At 36.8% G+C, this 8,902-nt stretch overlaps 1 pseudogene; it reads right to left on the bottom strand.

The window, feature by feature from the left end:
* Positions 1-7,045: 7,045 nt before the first annotated feature.
* Positions 7,046-8,234, bottom strand: LOC145117429 (metalloendoproteinase 2-MMP pseudogene; annotated as a pseudogene).
* Between the last annotated feature and the right edge of the window lie 668 nt (positions 8,235-8,902).

Raw genomic sequence — 8,902 nt, 5'->3', positions numbered from 1 at the left:
GCCTAACAGATAACATCGGCAGCTATGGACTTAGTGTCTGTTGGATAAACCCTAACAGCGATGGACTTCGTGCCTATTTCTTAGGACATTCCTTAGGAATGAATGAATGAAGAATAGATTATTCTTACTGTAGATCCTTAAGAATAAAGAAGATAATGGGGATGGGAAGTTGGGTTAGTTGTTTGATGATTAAACAAAATAATTATATTATTGTGGGTTGAAAACCTATGTACTCAGCAGGTTTCCCAACCTGACCCACTCAGTTTATTTGTATCACAGGTGTCGATACGAAGCTACATTACACTGAGAGATTAATGGAGATGTAAATCATTAATGTAAATGAATGTAAGGTCTGTTTATGCTTATGTTTCTATATTGACGATGACATCCCAATGTTTTAATATAAACAAAATACATTTCTTTGAAAATGCTTTGATAATATCTTTATCATGTTTTCTGGATACAAATTCCGCAATATTATTCTTTAAAATGGATACTCTGATTTTTAAATTAGCATACATAAAATTTTTAAAATGACCGTGAATTTGGGGATGTCACAGTTGGTATCAGAGCATTAGTTTAAGCGATCTAGAGTAAGGATTTAGTTCTAGACTTAAATTTAGAATGCTAAGCGATGATCGTGAGAAGTGTGTCTAATATATTTAAGGCAGTACACCTGAATAGACACAGACACTAGTTTATTTAGGGAAGATGCCTAAATTGCTTTTATGTGTAAATGATTTGTGATGCTTTATGATGCCATTATTTGATCGGATCTATGGTCTATTGCCGACCGGATCTGGAAATTTTATGTGTTCAGATTTCTAAATGTTTAATTACGGTATTAGAACTGGCATGTAACTTTTCGGAGTGATAAGGAGATTTATACGTCTGTCGTAAATAAAGATTTCCATATCTTAATTCTCGTGACTGTACACCGAACGTCGGATTTGGTGTATAGATCGACATGGTAAGAACTCGAAGTGGATTTGAAAACGGTAATCAACATCCTGAACCACGAGTGATTGAGCGTGCACCAGAGGTAGCAGCTGCACCCGAGCCAATCACGATGGCAGGAGTCCAAGCAATGATTCGGGTTATGATTGTCGAACAAAGGGAGGAGATGAGAAAAATGCTGCTTAATAATAGGGATGAACCTATTGTGCCTGTTTTGCAGCCTGAACTGAACATTGAACAGTTAGAAGAAAGGAAACTATAGTCGGAATGTCAGTCATGCTGAGCCACGGGTGGTTAGATGAAACCAACCCAATGGAGGAAATGATGGACGTGGATGTAAGTTCAAGGATTTCATGGCATCCAAACCACCAAGTCTTTCTGGAAACCCAACGCCAGTGGAAGTCATGGATTGGATCTCCGATATGGAGATGATGTTTGAAAGTTGCGACTTCAGCAACAAACACAAGACCGCTCTCGCAGTTACACTGTTGAAGACTGGGGTATTAAGCTGGTGGAAGCTACTAGCTGATACCATGCACAAGGGAGAAGCTAGCAAGATGTCTTGGGAAGAGTTTTTGGTGCAATTTAAAATGCAATACTGCTCTGAGCAGGATCTACTGGAGATAAGGAGATAAGGAGATAAGGAGATAAGGAGATCAACAACGAGGTTCAGAATCTAAAGAAAGGAAGAATGACCGTCAGCGAGTATGCTGCAAGCTTTACGAAGAAAATAAAGATTGTTCTCTATTTAGTTCCAACTGAACTCTCCAAGGTCAGAAAGTTTGCCAATGGATTACCAGCAGACTTTGGTCCAATGGTCAAACAAGCAACCACCTTGAAAGCCGCCATCTGGGCAGCTAAGAATATAGAGACCCAATTAAGAGAAAAGGGCCTAGAAAAATATAAGGCAGGAGAAAAGAGGAGGCTTTAGGGATCCTCAAGATCCGATAAGAAAGGAAGATTCTTGAAGTCTAACCTAGATGACCAAAAGTATAGAGCCAAGTGGTGTGAAAAGCGCAAGAAGAAGCATTATGGGAGATGCGACGGAAAAGTGACTAGTTATACGTGTGGGAGGATCGGTCACTATTCTAGGGATTGTACGCTTAATGATAAGGAATGTTGCGGATGCGGAGACAAGAGGCATATGTCAAAAGATTACCCGAGGAAAAATGAAGCAGCAAGGCTGAATGCGCCAAAGCCAAAGGCAAGAGCATTCCAGATGATCCTTGATGAAGCAGGTGACGATACAAGGGATTAGGAGTAAGGATCTATAAAGAAGCCATATAGATAGTATCATGTGGTGTAGGCTAATATAAGAGGCATGGTATAGGGTGAACTAGAAGGTTTTTTATTATTTATTTACTACAATAACTAAAAGGTATGTAAACCCTACTTTTGTTTTGTTATATTCGAAATTACCTAGGATTTATAGTTTTTTTTTGTCCAATAGAATATTACTTCAATAGTGTTATGACATAGATCCTTAGGTTGCATGTACCCTTAAGAGTTAAGGATTTATCTACGTTAGTGAATGTAAAACTCATCATCTATATATATACCGGGCGGGGCCTGATGAATGTGATGAGGCGGGGCCCATCTCATATTATTGACAGATTTGTTCTGAGCGGGGATCGATGTCGGGCGGGTCCCGATGGTTGTTAGGCATGACCCATTGTATGTTTGATATGTATGGTATGAGGTATTTTGGGGAACTCACTAAGCTTTGTGCTTACGGTTTTCATTTTATGTTTCAAGTACTTCCGGGTCAAAGGGGAATAGCTCGGGATGATCGCATTGCACACACTACTTTGTTCTGCTTTTTATTTGACTCCGTTATAACTGGATGATTATTAATATACTCTGATTTCATTATGTTTTTTATGAAACAATTTGGATGATGTTTTTATTATTATAAAAATGAAATTTTTGGTCTTAAATTTTGGGACGTTACAGATGGATTAAGGATCCGTGTGTGTTTTATCTGGAGTGAGCCACGACGTGGTGGCATGTGTGCCACGACGTCGCAATGGAATTGTACGCGACTGATTTCGGTGGCCACGGTATGGCCATGGACTGACCCAGCGTGGAAGTCGCCTGATAATGATTTTGATCGTCGACGTTTAACTTGGTTGACTTTTGGTCAATTGGCTAGTTTTAGAAGGTAAACTAAGAGTTGACCTTATGTGGTTTATTAGGAGGTCTATAGCACCCGTTCATTGGTTGAGATTTGTTAGTTGTTGACTACATATTCGAGGTGAGTCTTCTCACTATACTATATAGGATGCTAGTTGTCTTTGTGATACTTGCATGGAGGACTAGGGTGTGGCCCTTAGTATATGTATGAAAGACCAGGATTTAGCTCCAAAAAATTTTATGAAAGACCAGGAGCTGGTCCCTGGCAACTGTATGTACGACCAGGATCTGGCACTGGAATTTGTATGTAGGATTCTAGTTGTCTTCGTGACACTTGCATGGAAGACCATGATGTGGCCCTTGACACTTGTTTGTAAGACCGAGTTTTGGCCATCAGCATTGCAAGGAAAGACCATGATCTGGCCCATAGCAGGAAGTGACCGTAAGAATATGATTCGGCATAAATTCACTATCTTATGTATGGTATGTGGTATTTTGAGGAACTTGCCAAGTTTTGTTCTAAAGAGAATAGCTCGGCTTGACTACACAACATCCCCTGATGGCTTTTTCCGCACCAATTATGATTGTTTTACTCTGATGTTTGAAAGATACATTTTACTATGAATGGTTTTGGAACAAATGTTTGTATGGATTTGGTGGTTTAAAAATAAAAGTTGTTATTGGTATTTTTGTGACGTTACAACTTTCAGTACTTTTTTTTTGCCCAATTTCATTAGTTAGGAAGTTCAAAAATTAATCTTGAAACCTGAAAGACTACTTCTTCTTCATACATCTTTTCCTAATAGCCTAAATTGATTTTTCGCGGTTTGTCTGCCTGGAGACTTGGAGTTCGAATATTGGGTTCTTGATGTCTTCCCGTTTTTGATCTGTTGGGTAAAAGGTAAATTATATTTTATAATTGTTATGTTTTGCTTTTTTTCTATTAATTTGTTGTTTTTTTATACTAAATTTTGAGATTCTTTTTTGAAGCTTCTCCATAATGACCTCAATCTCTAATGATTATAATCTACAAGAATAAGGTAATTTGACTTCCTGGGTTTTTTTATGTTAAAATTTGAATGGTTTTTATTAATTGCCTTACAGTTATAAGTACTACTCGGTACTACCTTTAAGTCTGATTAATTTACCTAAGGAGATAAAAATTTACTTTCATGTGTATTCTGAAAAATTCAATTCACAAAAACTTCAAGGGCAGGGCAAGGGAGTGGGCGGAGGAACGAGCGAACAGAGAAACTTCGGGGGTGGAAGCGGGGCATGCAACTAGATGTGACAAAAACTGACATGACATGAAAACCGACATGAAATCGACACGAAATAAACGGGTTTCGGTAATATATTTCAACCAGTTTAATTAAACAGGTTGACACGACACACACGAAAAATAAACGGGTAAGATTAGGGTTGAGAATTTCTACTCGAATATAACTCGAAAATGACTCGTTTATATGTAAGTTTTATGCGTATTTTAAATAAACTAAAAAGACCAAAAACCAAAAAATATACGTAAAAGAAAACATTTGGGTTGACTCGTTTTGTAACGTGGAATATACTTAGTTATCTTAGTCAAGACTTTCATTTTTAGTTTTCTTGTTATCGTCCAAATTACAGAGTCCCCTCAACCATTCTCTCATCCTCATGATCTATCCCTTCTCCTTCGAGCTCATATTCATCCCATTTTGCTCTCTAAACTTACTATAAATTTAGTCGTTTTGTCTCCCAAATATTACATTTCCTTTCCACTTATCCAAATTATACTATTTCAACATGTTTAATGTTTCAACCTCATATGTCACATCACATTTTAAGGTATACCCCTAACTCGAAACCCGACATGAACTTGACACAAAAATAAATGCGTTGACACGACACCACATGTTAATTAAACGGGTCAGGTTAGGGTCAAGCTCTCTCAACCCGTTTACTGTTTTGACACGACACGAGCCCGACACGACACAACACGTTTGTCGGGTCTACATGCTTCCATTGGGGATACGAAAGGGTGTGGTTTAACTTTTGGCGTATAATAACTTGGAACAATTACTCATTCCTACTTTGAGTGACGAAGTAGGGTTTCTCTCTGACCCAACTATTGTAACCTTAATTCCTCGTTTCCCCATCTCCTCAAATTACATCAATGGCTTGGTTTGAAGGTGTTCACGAGACTCGTTCTCTTGTTTCGTCATCAGGTGTCCGTCAATCCGTTCATGAACTCACCGAATTTGTTCATCAGAGTGCATTTGAGCATCTTCTATGTTCCTGTAGATTTATTTGCACGGCGGCATATATCGTTGATTATAATGTAGCGCAAACCTGATAATGATTAATGGGTCACTAGATATTGTGAATCCACCAAATATAGGATTAATGATGTCCTAATATGATTACTGCAGATCCTTCTGCCACTGGAGAGGACATGGGACATTGCTAAAACTATCCTAAAACTGGTAGTTTTAGTGTTTTACTTTATATGATTTATTACAAATCCTTCGTTTGTCGGATTTACTTGCTACATTGATCATCTTTATTTGTGAAAGAACGCAACTAATGGTATATTTTTAATGGTCTATGTATCATTATGTATTCTGAATCTTCAAAAATCAACCTCTCATTTACAGCTTCAATTTTGCATATGAATAATAAACAAGTGTATGCTGCCTTTTGTGGTTACTAACTAACAAAAGTGTTTGCTATTCTGACAGGAGAGACTACCAACTACCTGATTATCAATGGAGGCCTTCAAGAACTCAACTGGTTTAAACAATCTCATGGGTCTTGGTTCATGGGAGATTATGCTAGTGAAGGTAAACTTACATATAATGCAGATTTCGACTTTGTTTCATGTAAAAATCTTTTGTGTTAGATGAATTGAGGTCTGCCTAAATTTTTATGATTTTTCCATCTATACCTTTATTTTGACAAAATTTAATGCCATATGGCCATGTCTGTAAACTTTAAGCCGTTCTATCAAATGCATGATACTTTTGTTAAATGCTTCACAAGTTCTTTGAAAGAAAATGATTTAAGTTCTTACCCTCTGATGTTATAATTTATTTATTTTTTTATAACATGTATAAGGTTTATTCTTGCCATTTCAAAGAAAAAAAATCATCTTGAATTTGAAAGTTAAAATTAAAGCTATCATTTTTATTGTATTGGTTGTTTTATTTTAGTAAAAGCACATAAGTAATGTAGTGACCAAAAGGCTTTGTTTGTATTCCTTCATACTTCATAAAAATAATTAGGACAGGTACTAAATGGGTCAATATTTACTATTTAGGACAACTATTAACTTTAATATATTACATATGCTGATAAGATATTTGCAATTTTTTTGATGGCATAAACATTAGCATTAGCATTATCATTATCATTATTGATGGTTTTATCTTTCTTTTCATTGTGAAAAGTTACTTGTTCTATGATTTAAAGTCAAACTGTGTCACTCTGTAGAATTGAGTGAACATGTTTTTGCTTATTTATGCATGATTCGGATTGACCCGCCCGGGTATACCATAAAGACGGACCAAGAAGTTGATTACAAGAATTTAGAAAATATGCTTAACGAGCAAGAGCACGCACCGATTTCTCAAACAGAAGGTGACATTTTTTCTACATATATTAATTTATATTAATTTAGCGTTGTTCTTTTAGTTTAAAAGTATTACTAGATCTATTATATGATATTAAAAAAAATTATTTGATATTGTAGAAAATGAAAATGATCATGTTGTTGTTGATGAATATGTATATAATAGTGAATTTTGTATACCAAGTCACTACAAAAATTAAGATTATTACCGGCAACGTCATTAGCGGCGACAACCACTATCAACGGCGACAGCATTAGATCTGAAACGTGTGGTTATTTTTTTTTATGTTCGAACCTCTGGATATCAATTTTCAGGTTTTATATACATATATGAATACTGGTATATATATAAAATGCATTAAAATTTTGAAAATGGGATTGAGCCGGTTGAACCGGTTTACACATGACTCAATCTTCACACCAAATCAACTAAAAACCTTTGGCTTATTGCCTTATTGCCTACCCATGAGATATTTGTAATCATAAAACACACATAAACACAATAAAACACACATAAACACAATAATTATGCATCCTTTTGTTCTTCGATCTAAATACCATATAGAGTACGGAGCCCTTGAATGTCGTCCGGGGACAAACCTTTCGTGACCCCTGATTTGAGAGTACTCCACATTATTGCGTCTTGAAACTGGCTATGACGAAGCCCAAGAAGGTGCCCTATTTCGTGTAAAGCCAAAGTCTCCACATCGAAAGCATTTTGCACTGCTCCAATCACAAAATTTTCATCCGCATCAAAATGGAATCTTCCATCCGGAGGTGCAAAAGCATGGGCCAACACTTCACCAGATCCGTCAAAGGGAATCCCATCACCATGGTCTCCACGTTCAAAACTAATCTTTAGGTCAGCACCTTGATAACTTGCTGCTCTTGAAAACGTGAAGTATCCAGAAGAAGCAGTAGCCCATTTTCCAAAAGCTCGATCAACAGCAGGCATGAATTGGGTTGGGAAACTTGCTCCAAAACCATAAGTTAGCTGACCACGGGTCCATTTTGGTGCCCCAGGAAAGAATTGGAAATGAGAGACTGTGTGTAAAGAGTTATGATCGGTGTGCTTGTGAGTTACTTTATCGGGGCACCCGCAACGAGGCATCACCATCTGGGACACCGTTGGCCCATCAAGCGTCCCCGTGGAATTCAGATGGTAGAAGACCTGGTACGACTTGATGGCTACCTCAAGCTCCTCGTCAAAATGATCTTCTTCAAGATCTGTGACATTAGGATTTTTCTGGTAGTTTAGGTATCCAAAGCGAGCAAGATACAGTTTAAGGTCACGAATGCCCTTCACTTTGTCGCCCTTACGACACCCTTGCATGGCTTTAAGAAACCCAAAAGGTGACGGTTTCGTGTTATTACCCGATAACCCGTTTGGGCGTAAATGAGGGTCCTGAACATGCGAAAGAGCTGGTAGCATAAATGAAGCAAGAAAGAGGATACATGAAAAGGGAAGAAAGAGTTTAGACTCCATTACAACAAGTACGTTTCAAATCTTGAGATGTCTGTACGGGGTTCATAGTTGTCATCTCTATTTATAGTAATTTTCTCTTATGTTATTTTTTATTTATTTATTATTGTTTGTAAACCTAGAGGTGGGGTATGTTGATCTTGTATATACTTAAAAATTTGTGATTCTAATTAGGTCTTGGATCTTCCATTGACGCAGCCCAGATAAAGTTTTATGTACGTACGCTTAAAAATTTGTGATTCTAATATGGTCTTCTATTGTGACGTCGCCAGCTTAAAGTTAATAAGTGTCATTCTATTTGTCTTTTAGGGAAAATGACTTATATGGGTAACTATGTTTCAAAATCGTTTAAAAAATATCATTCAAGTTTGATGTGTTCAAAAAGCACCATCCAAGTAAAGCATTTGTACAAAAAACACCAACGAAGTACATTCTTTGTTCAAATTTGACCTCTGGTAACCGGCAATTACCGGTAAAAAATAAGTAAAGAAAAAAAAACAATAGGAAAATGACTCAAAGAGGTAACTATGTTTCAAAATCGTTCAAAAAACATCATCCAAGTTTGGTATGTTCAAAAAACATCATCCAAGTAAACTTTTTGTACAAAAAACACCAACAAACTATATGTTTTGTTCAAATATTACCCACCGGTAACTGGTTCTTATAGGTTAAATAATAACTTGGCTTAACTATTATGACATGGCATAATAATGATTGAC

This window comes from Lactuca virosa, chromosome 5 (assembly GCF_052849685.1).
Source record: "Lactuca virosa cultivar CGN04683 chromosome 5, Lactuca_virosa_CGN04683_v6, whole genome shotgun sequence".
Classification (NCBI taxonomy): Eukaryota; Viridiplantae; Streptophyta; class Magnoliopsida; order Asterales; family Asteraceae; genus Lactuca; species Lactuca virosa.
This window is presented reverse-complemented; position numbering and strand designations above follow the sequence as displayed.